Below are 20,423 nucleotides of genomic sequence, written 5' to 3' on the forward strand. Positions count from 1 at the left end.
TAAGGAAAAGAGTCCGGAAGAAAAAGAGACCGGAAGGAAAAGAGTCCGGAAGAAAAAGAGACCGGAATGAAAGATAACGGAAAGAGAATGGGGTCGAAGGAAGAGAGGCTCGTATGCAGTAGTCAAAGTGTAAAAGAAAAGAACTTACGGAGGGCGAGTGTGTCGGTCTGCAGGATCAGCTGATCGCACTCCTTATGCCCCTCCTCCAGCCGCGCGGCCTTCTCCTCGGCACCCTTCCGGGCCTTGGCCATCTCCTCCAGCTCTGCCCGCAACACCACAGTGGCATTGCAAGCATTCTCCAGAGCCTCGTCCAACTTGGCCGCTGCGGTAACTTCAGCGGCCTTGAGGGCCTTGGCGTGGTCAAGCCCCAGCTGAATCAGCTGAGACTTGAGCTCCTGGTAGCTGGTCTTGAGGGCGTTCAGCTCCTCCTGGTGCTGCCGGATGAGCTGCTCCTTCTCCCCTGTAACCGGAAAAAAGAATGTTAACAAGGTTACACTAGTAAAAATGAAAAGAAACCAAGTTCAAAGGAGAAAGGAAAAAATAGTACGTTGGGCCGCGGCGAGCTGCTCCTTCAGAGCATCGATGGAAGCTTCCGGGATCACTGTTGAACAGAAATTGTAAATATCACAAGGAAAAAGGGTTTCCGGTAGCAAAGATGCCGGTGGAACAAAAAAACTTACCTTGGCACTTGTCATGTGCCTCAGCGAGCTCCCGGTGCTCCCATAAAAGCTCCTCGAAGAGGGCCTTCCGAGCGTCAGCGGTGACCTGTTCAAGAAAAAGAAGAAATGAGTTAAGTTTTGCGCTAAGGACAAAGTTCTTAACCCGAAACTTGGGGACTGGCAGTGCCGGTTTTGCGCGTTTTTTAAGTTAAGTTTTGCGCTAAGAACAAAGTTCTTAACCCGAAACTCGGGGACTGGCAGTGCCGGTTTTGCGCGTTTTTAAGTCAAGTTTTGCGCTAAGAACAAAGTTCTTAACCCGAAACTCGGGGACTGGCAGTGCCGGTTTTGCGCGTTTCTAAGGTAAATTGTGTGTTAAGAAGAAGGTGTTTAACCCGAAACTCGGGGACTGGCAGTGCCGGTTTCACGCTAAGATCTTAAGTTAAGTTTTGCGCTAAGAGCTGCGCTCTCACCACAAAACTCGGGGACTGGGAAGATAGACAAGAGAGAAACCGGCATGAAACTAAGGAAAAGATAAAACAGAGCCGGAAACGAAGAAACCGACAAAGATTGAAAGTTAGTAGAACATACCGTCAGATTGTTCGTGGAATCGTACCACGCGCTGTCAAGCTCTTTTACGGCATTCCGGAGCCGCATGAAGTGCTCCTCAGAACACCGATCCCCGACAGGATCAGGCGCCGGCAGCCGGTCCTTGCCCATTCCGCGGGTCGCCGGAGTGATGTCCGCGGCGTTCCACTTTTGAGCATAGGGCAGGAGGTGCCCCAGGTCCCGGCCTTGGCGCTGGAACTCCGTGATGCGGCCGAGGAGGCCGGTGGCCTTCATACTGGCACTCTTGGCGGCCTTGGAGACATGCAGCACCAAGGGCTGCTGGCCGCCCGAAGGGGCACTGGAGGCCGTCGCCTTCCCCTTGATGAGCTTGGAAGGCTTGGGCGGCGGCGCGGTAGAGGAGGCCCCGGAGGTCTTGGCCGGCGGCGCGCTAGGAGCGGCCTTGGAGGGCTGGGCGCGAGGAGCCTCTGGCGGAGGCATAAGGATGGTGCGTGGAGAAGGGGGAGCGCTAGGAGCGTCACCCGTGTTGGAGCCTTCCGGCGCGGAAGATTCCGGCGCGGAAGTTGTCTTTTCAAGGACGGGAGGAGCAGAAGGCTCCGCCCGCCCGGCAGCTTCTTCTTCTCCGGCGCCGATGTTGCTGGCGCCGGTGTCTTGGTGTTCCGGGAGGAAGGAAAGGTCCTCCTCCGTGCGGTGATCTGACAATGAAGGGGCCGCACGCCCCGAATTTGTTGTGCCCCCCGAAAGGGAGGCGGAGGTGTTGCCGGCACCAGATGGTGCCGGGCTTGAGCGAGGAGGAGGGGTTGAGGTCCTTGCGGATCCCTCAGAGCCCGATGGCCTTGGGCCAAGCTTGAGAGCGGGGCTGAGAAAAAGAAAAGACCAATGGTTGAGAAAAAGCAACCGGAAAAAGAACTTAGCAAAAAAGGAGGCAAGCCGGAAAATAAAATTACCCGGAAGCGGTTGGCATCACTTTGCGCCCGTAGCGGCGCACGCCCACTTCCTTCTCCCCCACGGGCTCCGTCCGGAAGCGCTTGGAGGGAGGAGCATGGCTGGAGCCGGCAGTAGATGCCGGCTGCTTATTCTTTTGGCCCTGGGCCATGAGTTTGTCCACAAACTCAGAGCCGGCCTCGGCGCGCAGGGGCGGCACGCGCTCGTGGATCTGCGAGTTGGATATGAATAAGAAGCAATTCGCAAGAAAGCAATAGTGGCAAAGTATAGGAAGCCGGAAAAGAAAGTACCTCGAGCACAACCAGGTCCTCGGGGTTTCCGGTGGGCTCCGGCGGGTCCCGGCCAAGGCGTGCAGCCGGAGTCTTCCCCATCTTCAGATCCTTCCAAAAAATGTAGGGATCCGGGTCGAAGGAGTCAAAGGCGCGCTTCCGGAGAGTTCTTCGCGGCTCTGCCCGGATGAGAGGGAAGCGGTCCCTGGCCTGAAACAAGATAAAAAGGAAGGTTAACAAAAGCAGAAGTTACCGGCAGAAGACAACCCTAAATTGCGCAATCTCTTACTTCTTGAGTCGGAGGGTTAGAGGAACTGAGGGGAAGGAGGCCCCATTCCCACGCAAAAGGCATAGCAGTTTGACAAATCTGCTTAGCCTTGCGAACAACGTCTTTCTTGCTGAGAGCACGGCCTGTGATCTTGGTAGGATCGCCTGGGCCATACATCTCGCTCATCCTATGTGCGCGGCGCTTAAGAGGAAGCACCCGGCGCGATATGAAAGTCCGGATGATATCATCAGAACAGATATTGGTCTCCTTCTTCTAAGAGGCCAAGAAGCGCACCACCCGTTGGTTTCGGCGTGTTCCGTCCTCGGGTTGTAGCTCCAGTTGGTTCTGCTGGGGGGCCCCTCTTGGTATGGAGGAAGATTGATGCGATCGGCGCGGCCGGTGTTCTTCACATAGAAGAAAGTTCCTTGCCAGGCGCGGCAAGACTCGAGACCGGAAAACTTAAGAAAAGTGCTCCCTTGGCGGGAGCCGACGATGCAGGAGCCGCACTGCACGGGCGGCTTGGGCTTAGGGATTTCCTTGCCCTGGACGGAGTTGATCCGCAAGTTGAAGAAACGGGCAAACGTCTCACAAGTGGGACGAATGCCGATGTAAGCCTCCATGAAGGTGGCATAGCAAGAAAGATAGAAAATGGCGTTGCCAGGAAGGTGGTGAGGTTGGAGTTCGTAGAAATCTAGGAACTCCCGGAAAAAAGTAGAGGCAGGAAGGCCGAAGCCACGCTCAAAGTGAGCAAGAAAAACAACATACTCGTCGTCTTCCGGATCCGGTTCGATCTCGTCATCCGGAATCCGGCAGGTAACTCCTTCCGGAATCCTCCGAGACCGGTACAACCAATCGATCTCAAACTCAGTAACGTTGGAGCCCATCCAGGCTCCGCGGGTGGTTGGGGAAGGCTCCTCGCCGGAAGATTGGCTGGAGCTGCTAGAGGCTTGGCCAGAGCTACTGGTTTCTTGGCTACCGGAAGCTTGGCTAAAGCTACCGGATTCTAAGTGGCCGCCGGACTCTTGGAGGCTACCGGATTCCTGCTGATTGCCGGAATCGGTCTCCATTGGATCTGAGGCCGTAGATTCACCGGGAGAAGGTCTACGGCGCTTGAGAGAAAGGGAAGAAGAAGATGCGGAGGAAGATTCCTCGTCAGACATTGCGAAGGTAGGCGGAGAAACAGAAATCCCAAACTTGAACCCCGCGTGAAGATCTACGAGTAAGAAGAAAACCAAAGAAAAAGAGCAAATAAGAACACCAAAGGCTCAAGATCTGGAAGGCAAGCGAACGGCGAGTAAAGTGAAATTGATACCAACCTTGAGCGGCGCGGTCGCTGAGGGGAGTGTTTGCTGGCGGTGAAGCGGCTCTGCTGTCGCCGGTGAGCACCACCGACGGCGAGGCAGAGAAGCTCGCGAGGAAGCGCGAATGCGGCGGGCGCGACGGAGTTGCTGCCGAAGATCTCCACACAGCGAAGTCCGGCGGAGGCGCGGCGTGAGTTCGCCGGGCGCCGGAGCTTGAACGAGCGACGGCGGACGGAGAACGGCGGTGGCGCAAAGGCGTGGAGCTCTGTGCGCGAAGGAGGAGAATGCGAAGAAGATGAAGAGGAACGGGCAGTTGTGTTTATATAAGAGAGAGAAAGTGGGCAGGGAACCGCTGGGCCGCGGCGGTTCGCCTCGCGGCCCGCGACGGTTCGCGCCTTGGGCCGCCACGTGGCGGAGGGATACACGCGAGAAAATGGAGGCCACACGGAGGCGCACACGGGATCCCGAAGAGGTAGTGGGATCCGCAACGGTGCATTAAATGCGCGCGCGGGAGTCGAAGCGATGTGACAACGGACACTGGCGCGTCAGTTACAGTGCGCATGTCTCTGACAGGCGCGGGGCCCGAAATATTCTCGACTTCGCCGAGGAAGGAGTAAAGACACATGGTGCCGGAAAAGAGAGATGCCGGAACAAGCCTTGCAAAAAGAAGAAAAGGAACAAGGGTAAAGGTGCCGGAACTAAGCTCAAGACATGAGTGATTAAACCGGTATCTTAAAAAAGATGAAAACCTGGCATGGTCTGTAGGATAGAATCCTCCAGGCTATACCAGCTTCGGGGACTAATGTTGGGGGGATAACCCCCGGTATGCCAAAGGCATGCCAAACCGGATGGTTTGAGCCATCAAGATACCGGTTTAATGTTCTTACCGGAAGCCTAGTAGGAATCCGGGAAGGCAAAGCTAAGCCGGTATCCCCAAAGGGGTATGCCGGAACCCGGTATAGAAGATACCGGAAAGGAGAGCCTGTCGGCAGGACTGGTCAAAGATTCTCTTCAGAGCAAGAAGACAAGGATGAGCTAAGCAAAGTAACTTTATTCAGAGCCCTGGCGCCAAAGAGAGAGGTGACGGAGAAAGAAGCCGGAGGACGTCAGCCTCCCTGATTAAAGAAGACCCCAGTGTCATCTATGATTAAAGTAGCTTTGAACAGTAACTCTGTAAAGTAGTTTGTCCAGTCAAAGATGCCATTAGGGTTTCTTGCACTGTAAGCCACCCTCTCCCCTATATAAGGAGAGGGGGCAGCCCTCCTTGCGGGCACGATATGTTGAGATAGAGGTAGACAGAACTTGTAACCATGTTGTGATCAATGAAGCCTGCGATCTAGTAAAGAGTTCTTCCTCTTGTCTCTCTTCTTGTATACCGGTCTCTGGCTGTGTTCTTGAGGAAAGCATCCGGAAGTTCTTCCCATCTAATCGCAAACCCTCCCCCGAATCCTCTTGCGTCCATTCGGCCCCAATCTAAGCCATCCTATGGCATCTGCTCGTTCACCACGACGACAGGCCGGTTCATGCGATGGGATAAAAAAAAATTGGTTCTTGCCTTTCGCATTGGAAGAAAGCCCCTAGCCATTTAATTTTTCGATTCGCTGATAAGCAAAGTTTTTTTTTTTTAGAAACGGGCAGTCTACCATCCGATTAGATAGAAAAGAGTTTTAATTACAAAAGATCCGTATGCGGACGAAAAATAAAGGACCAAAAAGGAAACCAAAAGCACTAGGCAGAATTCCCGTCCCTGGGATCCTGGGTGTGCGCATACGCCCTCTGGGCAATGTCTTCCTTGACAAGAGCTGCCACGGCCGTCGGTTGCAATGCGGTGTTTTGAAACACCCGCCTATTCCTCTCCTTCCACACTCCCCACATGGAATAGATGATCGCACCGCTCGCCTCTCGCTTCTTTTCCTTTGGGAGGTGGGAGATCGTCTCATCCCACCAGTCGTTAAGCGACCTCCCGCCTGGAGGCGGTGGGACGCCGAAGGTCCCATTCCAAGCGAAGATTTGTTCCCGTTGTGCTAAAATGTTTTGCTAAACGCTCACAGCTAATGAATTGCAAACTCTCGGAAGCACCTTGCATAATTACATCACAGCTAGTCTTAACCTAACCGAGGATGGCAAAATAGAATTCCAGTAATTTCACGAGGGAGCACCTTGCATCAGTTAACACTTAACAATTGTAGTGCGTACTCACATTGCCGTCCGGTTGAGTGTCATGCTGGGAACGGTGGTCAGTTGTAAATACAAGATTGATTTTACATTCTGGATTCTAGAATGATGATTTTACATCAGGGACTATGCATTCTAGTAGAATAATTCAGAGTTCAGACATAAGATTGATTTTACATAGAGATTTGCTCCGAAGTAAGTATAAATTCTGCATTCTAGAATGATGATTCAAAGCTGAAACACAAGACTTTCCATAGAAATACACTCCGAAAAAAGTGCAAAAATAACGCATATCGCGAAGAAGACCGCTGAGGCCGCCACGGCGGACGGCATGAGCTGCAGCAGGAATCCGTCGTCGAAGAGCGAGGTGCCAACTTGTGAATCTTCGGCGACCTGAGCCTGAGGTGCCAGCTTCTGAATCTCCAAGTCCTGCGGCTCTCCTTCCTTGTCCGGGGTGACGGTGTAGCAGGCAGGTGGGGCCGCCGAGCTCGTACCGGAGCGCCGCCAGCATCTCGCGCTCCGCGCGGATCACCTCTTTGCTCGTGGCGAACCCGCAGTAACTGGCGATGCCCGCGGCGTTGAGCTTGGAGACAGTGCTCCCGTCCTCGTACTTGGCAGCGGCGAAGACGGCGGCTGCGCCCAGCAGGCCGAGCTCGTAGTCGCTGAGAGGAGTTGTTGACAGGGTTCGCGCCGACATGACGCGGTCGACGTAGGAGGCGGCGCGGCGAGGCGTGCCGGGCGCCAAGCCGAAGCGCCGGGTGAAGCCGTCCATCCAGGACATGAGGCTGGCGCGCGTCTGGTGGTCCATCCGACCTCCTTGCTTGCACCGTCTTCAGGTTGTCCAGCCGGCGAGCGCGGGTTTCAGCCTCGCTGCTGCACGGACACCTGACGGCGGGCTGGGTAACGTGCGCGCCGAGGGCGGCGGCGGACAGCTAGCGAGACGCCGGAGGCAGTGCGCTGATCGATGGCCCGGAGGTAGTCGTCGTCAAACTCGGTCTGGTGGGCGGCGGCGCAGCCTGAGAAGGGGCCGACGAGTGGAGGAGCAGAAACGAGGTCGGAGGTGGAGGCATCTAAATCCATTGCTGGCTGATATATGGAGAGGGACATGCTCGCGTTTTGGAAACTGGAAACCGCGCCGTGGTCTCGTCGACAGTGTTCGCAAATCCCACCTTAGCGGTGCTTGCAAGGAATCCATGAACCGCGTACGAGGACGCGGCTTTGCCCGCGCACCCATCGCTGTGCAGTCACGGGCAACTTTTCTGCCAAAAATGGATCACCATATACTGATCTGACTCACGGAGTCACGGTGGGCATTCCATATTATTTTTTTAACAGTAGGCTCGCTAGGAGTCCAGCTTTGAATTAACAAAGCCATTAACCGGCCAGAGATTACACAAGACGAACCGAACACACACCCACACACAACACCACACCACACAACACAATGGCCGAACGATACAAGGGCATACCCTGAAAACGCTTACAACTCAACACTACAAGCAAGCACCAAAGGGACTTGCAAAGCGAAGACTACAACTCTCCGGCACCGAGGGCAACGAGCAGCGAAGGCGCGACGAGGCACTGCCAATGAGCAGGATGGAGATTCATGAGCGAGGAAGGCCCCCTGAACTGCAAGCACCAAGACACATTCCGGTTCCCACACCGAAGAGGGCCCCTACCCTCTCGCCTTGGCTCGAAGGCGTCGAACCATCGGTCATGGGAAAAGCTCACCCGAGAGCTAGGGAAGTGTTGAACTTGAGCTCCGAGGCAGCCCCAGAACACGACCACCAGGAAAGGGGGAGCACACCACACCGGCCAAACCGCTGCAGCCTAAGGACGCCCAAAAGAGAAGCAGGAAAGCCACCAGGAGCAACTGCACGAGACCAAAGTTTCCGCCTTCAACCTCACAAAGCATCGCACTCCCCAGGCGACGCCTCCAAGGAGGATACGGCGTGCAGCACGTCGACGCCGCCCAATCTGAGAGAATTTGGGCTTTCACCCGGGAGGTTGGTCGGGGTGGAGACAGGGGACCTCAGCCACGCCTCCAAGGAGGAAGAACGGCGCCCGCAGGCGCCGCCGCCGTTGGGCTGGGCCAGCCAACCTAGGGATTCCCCCCGTCCCGAGCCACACACCAGCTCCCTCCACATTCCAGAGCGAGCAGCAAGCCACCGCAAAGCCGAAATCAGGGAGGAGAGAGAGGAGAGGGGAACAACCTCGATCTGATGGGGAGGGGCCCCCCATGCCGCAGCCGCCACCCGCCGCGGTCCAAACTCCCAAGAGGTCACAGCCGACGGCCAGAGTCGTCCGCGCCGATGCCTGCCGCGCGCGCCGTCGCCTCGCCTGAAGGGCCGCCGCCCCGGTCCTAAAGTCCTCCGCAGCGAAGCGGAGCGACGAGATCCTCGCCGCCACCGTCCTCAGTAGCCGCGTGGCTTTCCGGCGGTCACCTCAGGTGGCGACAAGGGAGGGGGAAAGGTGGGAGAGGGGCCTGGCGGCGCTAGGGTTTGGGTGCCGCCCGAGTCGCCCCAGCGGGAGCGACGCGGGGGCAGGGCGTTTTTCTCCGGTGCTGTGAAGGATTCTGCATTCGAATTCTCGGATGGAGTTTTAGGGTTTTTTACAGTTGGAGTTTCAAGATATAACACCCCATAGTGGGCATTCGAATTTTCAGGTCGGATTTTTCGGGTTTTAATAGTTGGCGTTTCAAGATGTAACACCTGATATGTGCCCTAAATTATCGAAACCTGAAAATTCAGGTGCCCGAAAATTTTGGTCAGGTTTTCCCGATTTACCTTGAAATGAAGAAGCGCATCTAGACCTAGATGCAAAATCAGATTCTTAGAAGGCTGAGAGGTGGCATGTGGGAAACGAGGATGGCAGCCAGCGGCCGATGGGAAACGAGTGAGGAGGTTGGTGCCGCGCGCTAGCAAGAATGGCGGTCGACACCGCGCTGAGGAGGAAGGCGGCTGTCCGCGACGCAAGCAGTTGCAACGGCCAGGTTGGTGTATGGATCATGTGTGAGGTTAATCGGCATTGGGTAGTATGCTCACGTATTCCGGCGGTTTCCATACACCGACCAAGCCAGCGTGTACCGCGTGCCGCATACCCCACGTGCGGTTCGGGCCGACCTAGTTAGGACATAGGAGTTGGCCTTTTCTTTTTTCAAATTTTTCAAATTTTTCAATTTTTCTGTTTCTTTTCCTTCAAATATTTAAATTTTAAAATGTCAAAATTTGGAAAATATGCATATTTTAAAAAATGTTCAATTTTTGGAAAAATATTCAGATTTAAAATTGTTCGAATTAAAAAAAGTTCAACCTTGAAAAATGTTCGAATCCAAAAAAAAATCTGATTTAAAATTGTTCAAATTTGGAAAAAAATCATATCCCAAAAGAGTTCATATCCGGAAAGTGTTCCAATTCGAAAATTGTGCAAGTTCGAAACTTGTTCAGATTCAAAAATACTTCAGATTAAAAAAGTAATTCAAATTCAAAATGATTCGAATTTGAAGAATAATAGCGAAGAAAGGAAAAGAAAAAACAAGAAAGGAAAAAAACAAGGCAGGCCCAACTTTCCCCGCCTCGGTGTGTGATGGCAACAACTTGTGTACCAATTCGTTGCACTCCAACTCTCCAAGTGCAGAGTGTTGTAGGAAGCGTATTTTTATCAAAAGGATAACTCGAGGGTTCATATCGAACTCTCGGGGAATTGACTAGAGGGTGATTTTTCTTCTTCTCTTCTAGCAACTTGCAAAGCAAAGTTTTTATCTTGTGTCCCCAACTTCACCGTATGGTTGTCAAGCACAAGTTTTCGTATTAGTAATATGAAATATAAATATAACTAAAGGGAAGTAAAGTAAGTAAACTAGGCAAGCAGAATTAAAAGCAATAAAGAGATGGTTGTTTTTGAGTTTTGTGTGTTTGCAAGTGAAGAAAGTATTTTTGAATTTTGGATTAAGAAATAACAGAAAAAATGAAATGTGTCAAATGTCTTGGAAAGGTATTTATAATGGTTTTAAAACGGACCGGGTTCATAGGTTCATTTGTCTACTTTCTTTTTAAGTTGTAGTGGATACAAACAATTTATCAAAGACATAATTTTGGTGAAACTTCAACATGTGTTTGATAAGCATTCATATGGGCATCACGTCCTAACATAGAGATGATGCAACACATCAGTCTTATACTTCTCAAGAAAGGAAAGAAGCCAAGAAATTTTGAACTAAGAATCAACAGAGCATAGCCTTAACTAATTTGACATGATGTTTCAATCACAAATATGCTACATTGACCAAACAAGATTACTTAACCGTCACAAGATAATTATAGTTCATGAATTCACTTTACCCCCAGTGAGGAAGCAAAACAAGGGTAAATACCATAGTACATCTTGAATTTTTTGTCCCTATTCAATCACTACCACCATGCTACAACATCTAATACACACTTCTCCCCACACATGATATTGCCTACAAGTTGGATCAGAACAAGTACTTAAGAAAGGGGTACATGATATGCATCTATCAATACATATTACACATAATATGTTTCAATCTCATATATTAGATTGTAGAACAAAGATCCACCACATATGAATTACATATATGACCATAATCATGTTGGGCAGCTCATATGGTACTAGATCTATGAAAAACAAAAGAGAAATAGATAAGCTACTGCCACAACCCCATAGTACAGAGGTGGACTACTCCCTCTTCATCATGGTGATGATGGTGGAGACGTTGGAGAAGGTAGAGATCCCTCTGCTGGCGTGCACTCGTAGTACGCAGACACGCTGTTGGGGAACCCCAAATGGAAGGTGTGATGAGCACATCAGCAAGTTTTTCCTCAGTACGAAACCAAGGTTTAATCGACCAGTAGGAGAAAGGCATGACTTCTGAAGGCATTGTTAGCTGACTAGTGGCAGGACGCACTACCGGCGTCAGCAACAACGTGAAACCTGCACGCAACACAACCCAAATACTTTGCCCCAACTTACAGTGAGGTTGCCAGCCTCACCGGTTTGCTGAACACAAAGGATTAGACGTATCGAATGGAAGGAGATGTTTGCAGAAAGTAAACAGAACATGATTGTAGTTGAATTTATCAGTAAAGGAAATAGGACCGGGGTCCACAGTTCACTAGAGGTGTCTCTCCATAAAGAAATAGCAAGTCTGGTGAACAAATTACAGCTGGGTAATTGACAGAATATCGATCGATACATGACAAGATGATTAGTATGATAATTTGGTATTGGGCATTACAAAATAATACATAGACCCTAATCCAACCACGTATATGACTAATAATTCACCTTCAGGTTAGCATCTGCACCCCTTCCAGTATAAAGTTGCAAGCAACAGACTATCTCATTAAGCAATGTGTGTAAAGTAAACAATAGAATTACCCTTGGATAAAACATTGTTGGGTTATCCCTAGTAGCAACATCACATCTACAACCTTAGAAGTTATAAAGTCACTCTCCCAAGAAACTAGAGGCATGAACCTACTATCGAGATAAATAACCCCTCTCGGAGTCACAAGTGTCCACTTAGCCAGAGTTTCTACTAGCAACGGAGATCATGCAAGATCACAAATAACATATGACATGAATATATAATAAATCTCAACATAGTATTCAATATTCATCGGATCCCAGTAAACCAAACATAGAAGATTACATAAAGATGATCTTGATCATGTAGGGCAGCTCACAAGATCGATACATGAAGCACATGGTGGAGAAGACAATCATCTAGCTAGTGCTATGGACCCATAGTCCAGGGATGAACTACTCACGAATCACTTCGAAGGGGGGCATGGCGATGTAGATGCCTTCGGCGATGATTTCCCCCTCCGGCAGGGTGCCTGGAAGAGCTTCAGAACACCCTGAGATGGGTTCGGCAATGGCTACTGCAATAGAACTTTTCGTGGATGGAGGCTCGGGTATCCATGGTTTTCCCGAGAAGATGTATAAATAGGCGGATATTGACGTCGGTGGGGTGCCTGGGGGGCCACTCCTACCCTAGGCACGGGCCAGCCCTAGGCCGCACCTAGGGGTGGTTTGGGCACCCTGGTGCACCTATTCGTCCCTCCTCCGGACTTCGTCTTCGTTTCGGTAAAATATTGAGTTCGGCTTTTGTTTCTTCCAATTCCGAGAATATTTCCTTCACAACTTTTCTGAAATACAAAAATAGCAGAAAACAGGGAACTGGCACTATGGCATCTTGTTAACAGGTTAGTGTCGGAAAATCACATAAAAGTGCAAAGAAGTGTAAACAAAACACATAAGAATTGGTGTAAAACAAGCATGGAGCATCAAAAATTATAGATACGTTTGAGACGTATCATAGCCTCGACGAAACCCTGGGGGTTGTATATATAGGGTTTTTTAGATCAAAACAAGTCGATTCACGAAAAATTCAGACGAATCGGATGGTCAAGAGGGAAACGAGCCTACACTACAAGAAAAGTTGCCATGGCCGACGAAGTTGAAGTCGCGCCGTGGTTGCTGGTGTACCATGGCCGACGATTTTTGGTCCCTCCGTGGTGCATGTCAAAACTTTTTTTTTCTCGTTTTTGAGGCCACCTAGCCCGACGAAAGCGGCCAAAACGTCGCGTATGGTGGCCCGGGACGTGGTGCATCTCGAAATCTCAGGTTCGCCGGCCGAGTCAACGCAAATCCGCACCGCCGAGGGATGTAGAGCCCAGATGGCAGCCTCTCTGGCATTGTTTTTTTTCTCGATCGCGCCATCTCGTTCAACGTTCTCCAATCGAGCCGTTTACGATGCAGGATCATGGGTCCCGCATGTCATCCTCTATGAACCAAAATTCTTTCTATTCTTGGATTTTTTTTGACCCCCTGATTTCTGGCTACTTCCTTTTTCTTTTGATCCCTTGCCGCCTTGGAAACGTTGAGACCGCTGCTGCTAAATGGGACCCGCATGTCATCCTCTATGTGCAATCAACTTTCTTTTCTTGGAGTTTTTTTTGGCACCTCAAATTTGGTCACTTGCCTTTTTCTTTCGATCCCCTGCCGCCTCTCAAACGGTGATACCGCTGCTGCTAACTGGGACCCGCATGTCATCCTCTATGTACTAAAAACTTTCTTTTCTTGAATTATTTTTGGCACCTCATATTTGGTCACTTACCTTTTTCTTTCGATCCCCTGCCGCCTCTCAAACGGTGATACCGCTGTTGCTAAATGGGACCCGCATGTCATCCTCTATGTACTATAAAACTTTCTTTTCTTGAATTATTTTTGGCTCCTCATATTTTTTCACTTGCCTTTTTCTTTCGATCCCCTGCCGCCTCTCAAACGGTGATACCGCTGCTGCTAAATGGGACCCGCATGTCATCCTCTATGTACTATAAAACTTTCTTTTCTTGAATTATTTTTGGCTCCTGATATTTTTTCACTTGCATTTTTCGTTCGATCTCATGCCACGTTTGAAACGTTGAGGAACCTGCAGGCTCATGGGACCCGCATGTCATCCTCTATGTACTATAAAAGTTCATTTTCTTGGTTTTTTTTTCACCCTCTGAATTTTGGCAATTTCTTTTTTCTTTTGATCCCCTGCCGCCTCTCAAACGGTGATACCGCTGCTGCTAAATGGGACCCGCATGTCATCCTCTATGTACTATAAAACTTTCTTTTCTTGAATTATTTTTGGCTCCTCATATTTGGTCACTTGCCTTTTTCTTTCGATCTCATGCCACGTTTGAAACGTTGAGGAACCTGCTGGCTCATGGGACCCGCATGTCATCCTCTATGTGCTATAAAAGTTTATTTTCTTTATTTTTTTTTCACCCTCTGATTTTTGGCTATTTCCTTTTTCTTTTGATCCCCTGCCGCCTTGGAAACGTTGGGTAAGCTGCTGACTCATGGGACCCGCATGTCATCCTCTATGTACAATCAACTTTCTTTTTCTTTTGATCTCAAGCCGCATTTGAAACGTTGAGACCGCTGCTGCTAAATGGGACCTGCATGTCATCCTCTACGTACAATAAAGTTTCTTTTCTTGGATTATCTTTGGCTCCTGATATTTTGTCACTTGCCTTTTTCTTTCGATCTCATGCCGCCTTTGAAACGTTGAGTAAGCTGCTGGCTCATGGGTCCCGCATGTCATCCTCTACGAATAATAAAAGTTTCCTTTCTTGGAGTTATTTTTTACCCCTAATTTCTGGCTATTTGCCTTTTTCTTTTGATCTCCTGCCCCCTCTGAAACAATGAGGACGCTGTTGGTAGGTCGGTCCCACATATCATCCTCTATGAACAATAAAAGTTTCCTTTGATGGATTTATTTTGAACCCCTAATTAATTTCTGGATATTTCCCCTGCCGCCTTGGAATCGTTGAGGATGCTGCTGCCTCATGGGTCCCGCATGTCATCCTCTCAGAACGGTAAATGTTTATTTTCTTGGATTTTGTTGACCAAACGATTTTTGGCTTATTTTTTCTTTCGATCACCTGCAGCTTTTAAAACGTTGAGGACGCCGCTGGCTCACGGGTCCCACATGTCAACCTCTATGAACAATAAACGCTGAGGATGCTGCTGCCTCATGGGTCCCGCATGTCATCCTCTCAGAACGAAAATGTTTCTTTTCTTGGATTTTTTACCAACAGATTTTTGGTTTATTTTTTCTTTCCATCCCCTGCCGCCTTTAAAACGTTGACGACGCTGTTGGCTCATGGGTCCCCGATGTCAGCCTCCTCGTACAAGAAACATATGATATCTTGATTATTTTGCAGACAATAAACAATGTATTGCGCTCTGAGCTATTTCAAACGGATAATTAAATATTTATTTTTACATAACAAACTTATATGTTGAATCTCCTTGTTTTTTTGTCTTTGCGAAGCATAGGACTTTCCTGTTTTTTTAGAAAATTCGGAACTTTCCTGTTTTGGAGTGGGCTGAAATTGTACGAGTCAAAAGGCCAAGCAGGATAGTTCGAAAGCCCAGATGTCCAGATGCAGCCCAATTGAAATCTTTCTTCTTGGATTTTTTTCACCCCCTGATTTCTGGCTACTTCATTTTTCTTTTGGTTCTGTGCCTCCTTGGAAACGTTGAGACCGCTGCTGCAAAATGGGACCCGCATGTCATCCTCTACGTACAATAAAATTTCTTTTCTTGGATTATTTTTGGCTCCTGATATTTGGTCACTTGCCTTTTTCTTTCGATCCCGTGCAGCCTCTCAAACGGTGATACCGCTGCTGCTAATTGGGACCCGCATTTCATCCTCTATGTACAATCAAGTTTCTTTTCTTGAATTATTTTTGGCTCCTGATATTTGGTCACTTGCCTTTTTCTTTCGATCTCATGCCACGTTTGAAACGTTGAGGAACCCGTATGTCATCCTCTATGTACTATAAAACTTTCTTTTCTTGGATTATTTTTGGCACCTCATATTTGGTACTTGACTTTTTCTTTCGATCCCCTGCTGCCTCTCAAACGGTGATACCGCTGCTGCTAAATGGGACCCGCATGTCATCCTCTATGTACTATAAAACTTTCTTTTCTTGGATTATTTTTGGCTCCTGATATTTGGTCACTTGCGTTTTTTCTTTCGATCTCATGCCACGTTTGAAACTTTGAGGAACCTGCTGGCTCATGGGACCCGCATGTCATCCTCTATGTGCTATAAAAGTTTATTTTCTATGGTTTTTTTCACTCTCTGATTTTTTCTATTTCCTTTTTTCTTTTGATGCCCTGCCGCCTTGGAAACGTTGAGTAAGCTGCTTACACATGGGACCCGCATGTCATCCTCTATGTACAATCAAGTTTCTTTTCTTGAATTATTTTTGGCTCCTGATATTTCGTCACTTGCCTTTTTCTTTCGATCTCATGCCACGTTTGAAACGTTGAGGAACTTGCTAGCTCATGGGACCCGCATGTCATCCTCTATGTGCTATAAAAGTTTGTTTTCTTGGATTTTTTTTCACCATCTGATTTTTGGCTATTTGCCTTTTACTTTTGATCCCCTGGCCCCTTTGAAACGTTGAGTAAGCTGCTGGCACATGGGACCCGCATGTCAACCTCTATGTCCATCAACTTTCTTTTCTTGGATTTTTTTTTGACCCCCTAATTTCTAGCTACTTTCTTTTTCTTTTGATCTCAAGCCGCATTTCAAACATTGAGACCGCTGCTGCAAAATGGGACCCGCATGTCATCCTCTATGTACAATAAATCTTGGATTATTTTTGGCACCTCATATTTGGTCACTTGCATTTTTTTCTTTCGATCTCATGCCGCCTTTGAAACGTTGAGTAAGCTGCTGGCTCATGGGTCCCCCATGTCATCCTCTACGAACAATAAAAGTTTCCTTTCTTGGAGTTATTTTTGACCCCTAATTTCTGGCTATTTGCCTTTTTCTTTTGATCCCCTGCCCCCTTTGAAACGATGAGGACGCTGTTGGTAGGTCGGTCCCACATGTCATCCTCTATGAACAATAAAAGTTTCCTTTGGTGGATTTATTTTTTACCCCTAATTAATTTCTGGCTATTTCCTTTTTTTTCTTTTGATCCCCTGCCGCCTTGGAAACGTTAGGATGCTGCTGCCTCATGGGTCCCGCATGTCATCCTCTCAGAACGATAAATGTTTTCTTTTCTTGGATTTTTTACCAACTGATTTTTAGTTTTTTATTTTATTTTCGATCCCCTGCCGCCTTTGAAACGTTGACGACGCTGCTGGCTCATGGGTCCCCGATGTCAGCCTCCCCGTACAAGAAACATGTGATATCTTGATTATTTTCCAGACAATAAACAGTGTATTTCGCTCTGAGCTATTGCAAACGGATAAATTAAATCTTCATTTTTACATAAACAAACTTATATGTTGAGTGTCCTTGTTTTTTGTTTTTGCGAAGCATAGGACTTTCCTGTTTTTTTTTTTTTTGAGAAAAAACCGAACTTTCCTGTTTTGGAGTGGGCTGAAATTGTACGAGTCAAAAGGCCCAGCAGGATAGTTCGAAGGCCCGTATGTCCAGATGCAGCCCAATTGAAATCTTTCTTTTCTTGGATTTTTTCACCCCCGATTTCTCGGCTACTTCATTTTTCTTTTGGTCCTGTGCAAAATGGGTCCCACATGTCATCCTCTATGTACAAGAATTTCTTTTCTTGGATTATTTTCGGGTCCTAATATTTGGTCACCTGCCTTTTTCTTTCGATCTCATGCCGCCTTTGAAACGTTGAGGAAGGCCGGCGCTTGGGTCCCGCATGTCATCCTCTATGAACAATAAAAGTTTCCTTTGTTGGAGTTATTTTTGACCCCTAATTTCTCGGCTACTTCCTTTTTCTTTTAATCCCCGCCGCCTTTGAAACATTGAAAACTTTCTTTTCTTTGATTATTTTTGGCACCTCATATTTGGTCACTTGCCTTTTTCTTTCGATCCCCTGCCGCCTCTCAAACGGTGATACACCTGCTGCAAAATGGGACCCGCATGTCATCCTCTATGTACTATAAAACTTTCTTTTCTTGGATTTTTTTGGCTCCTGATATTTGGTCACTTGCCTTTTTTCTTTCGACCTCCTGCCGCATCTCAAACGGTGATACCGCTGCTGCTAAATGGGACCCGCATGTCATCCTCTATGTACAATAAAGTTTCTTTTCTTGGATTATTTTTGGCTCCTGATATTTGGTCACTTGCCTTTTTCTTTCGATCCCCTGCCGCCTTTGAAACGTTGAGGAAGCTGCTGGCTCATGGGTCCCGCATGTCATCCTCTATGAACAATAAAAGTTTCCATTGTTGGAGTTATTTTTACCCCTAATTTCTGGCTACTTCCTTTTTCTTTTGATCCCCTGCCGCCTTTGAACGTTGAAGAATCTGCTCGCTAATGGGTCCCACATGTCACCTCTAGGGACGATAAACCTTTCTTTTCTTGGAGTTATTTTGACCCCTTATTTCTGGCAATTTTGCCTTTTATTTGGATCCCGTGCCGCCTTTGAAACGTTGAGGAAGCTGCTGGCTCATGGGTCCCGCATGTCATCCTCTCAGAACGATAAATGTTTCTTTTCTTCGATTTTTTTACCAACTGATTTTTGATTTATTTTTTCTTTCGATCCCCTGCCGCCTTTAAAACTTTGACGACGCTGCTGGCTCATGGGTCCCGATGTCAGCCTCCCCGTACAAGAAACATGTGATATCTTGATTATTTTGCAGACAATAAAAAGTGTATTTCGCTCTGAGCTATTGCAAACGGATAAATTAAATCTTTATTTTTACATAAACGAACTAATATGAATCTCCTTGTTTTTGTTTTGTTTTTGCGAAGCATAGGACTTTCTTATTTTGGAGTGGGCTGAAATTGTACGAGTCAAAAGACGTCCAAAGAGTTAGAAGGCCCAGATGGCCAGCAGCCCCAATTTATATCTTCCTTATCTTGGATTATTTTTTGATCAAAAGGCCCAAATTGGTACATCCTTTTTCTTTTGGTCCTATCTGCCGCCTTGGAAACGTTGAGGACGCTGCTGCCTCATGGGACCCGCATGTCATCCTCTATGAACTATGAACTCTAAAAGTTTCTTTTTTCTTCGATTTTTTTTCACCCCTCTGATTTTTGGCTATTTCCTTTTTCTTTTGTTCCCCTGCCGCCTTGGGACCCGTATGTCATCCTCTATGTACAAAAAACTTTCTTTTCTTGGAGTTTTATTCCCCCTAATTTCGGGCTACTTTCGTTTTTTTTTTGATCTCAAGCCGCATTTGAAACGTTGAGACCGCTGCTGCAAAATGGGACCCACATGTCATCCTTTATGTAAAATAAAAGTTTCTTTTCTTGGATTATTTTTCACGCTCTGATTTTTGGCTATTTCCTTTTTCTTTCGATCCCGTCGCTTGGAAACATTGAGGATGCTGCTGCCTCATGGGTCCCACATGTCATCCACTATGAACAATAAAAGTTTCTTTTCTTCGATTTTTTCACCCTCTCGCTTTTTGGCTATTTCCTTTTCATTTGATCCCTGCTGCCTTGGAAACGTTGAGGACGCTGCTGCTTCATGGGACCCGCATGTCATACTCTATGTACAATAAAAGTTTCTTTTCTAGGTTTTTGGCTCCTGATATTTGGTCACTTGCCTTTTTCTTTCAATCTCATGCCGACTCTCAAAGGTACAATAAAAGTTTCTTTTCTTGGATTATTTTTGGCTCCTGATATTTGGTCACTTGCCTTTTTCTTTCGATCTCATGCCGTCTTTGAAACGTTCAGACCGCTACTACAACATGGGACCCTATGTCATCCTCTATGTACAATGAAAGTTTATTTTCATGGATTATTTTTTGCTCCTGATATTTGGTCACTTTCCTTTTTCTTTCGATCTCATGCCGTCTCGGCCCTCTGAAACGACGAGTAAGTTGTTGGCTCATGGGACCCGCATGTCATCCTCTATGTACAATAAAGTTTTTTTCTTGGATTTTTTACCCCCTGATTTTTGGTCACTTGCCTTTTTCTTTCGATCCTGTGCCGCCTTTGAAATTGTGGACGCCGCTGGCTCATGGGTCCCACATGCCGCCTCTATGAACAATAATATTTCTTTTCTTGGATTTTTTTACCCCCGATTTCTGGCTATTTGCCTTTTTCTTTGGATCCCCGACCGCCTTTGAAACGATGAGGACGCTGTCGGGCGCATAGCTCCCACATGTCACCTCTAAGAACAATAAACATTTCTTTTCTTGGATTTACTGTTGACCCCTAATTAATGGCTACTTCGCTTTTTTTTCGATCCCCAGCCGCCTTAGAAACGTTGAGGACGCTGCTGGCTCATGGGTCCCATATGACAGCCTCTATGAAAAGTAAAACATTTACTTTCTTGGATTTATTTTTGACACCTAATTAATGACTACTTGGTTCTTTTCTTTTGATCCCGTGACGCCTTTGAAACGTTGAGGGTCCTGCTGGCTCATGGGTCCAACATGTCAGCCTCTATGAACAATAAGAGTTTCTATTGTTGCATTTATTTTTGACCCCTAATTTCTGGCTATTTGCCTTTTTTCCATTGCCTGCCACCTTAGGAACGTTGAGGACGCTGCTGGCTGGGTCCCACATGTCAGCCTCTTTGTACGATAAAAGTTTCCTTTGCTGGATTTATTTTTGACCCCTAATTTCTGGCTATTTGCCTTTTTCTTTCGAACTCCACCGCCTTTGAAACGTTGATGACGCTGCTGCAAACTGGGTACAATATGTCAGCCTCTTTGTGCGATAAACCTTTCCTTTCTTGGATTTTTTGGACACCTGATTTCGAGCTACTTGCCTTT

The 20,423-nt window shown here is 47.7% G+C and overlaps 1 protein-coding gene across 1 annotated transcript in view; it reads left to right on the plus strand.

The window, feature by feature from the left end:
• Positions 1 to 561: 561 nt before the first annotated feature.
• Positions 562 to 20,423, plus strand: part of LOC127307158 (uncharacterized) — a 221,888-nt gene continuing 202,026 nt past the window's right edge. The window contains exon 1 of the mRNA XM_071822764.1: positions 562 to 568. The gene's annotated coding sequence lies outside the window, so the exon portion shown is untranslated. The remainder of the gene's footprint in view (positions 569 to 20,423) is intronic.

Source organism: Lolium perenne, chromosome 6 (genome assembly GCF_019359855.2).
Source record: "Lolium perenne isolate Kyuss_39 chromosome 6, Kyuss_2.0, whole genome shotgun sequence".
Classification (NCBI taxonomy): domain Eukaryota; kingdom Viridiplantae; phylum Streptophyta; class Magnoliopsida; order Poales; family Poaceae; genus Lolium; species Lolium perenne.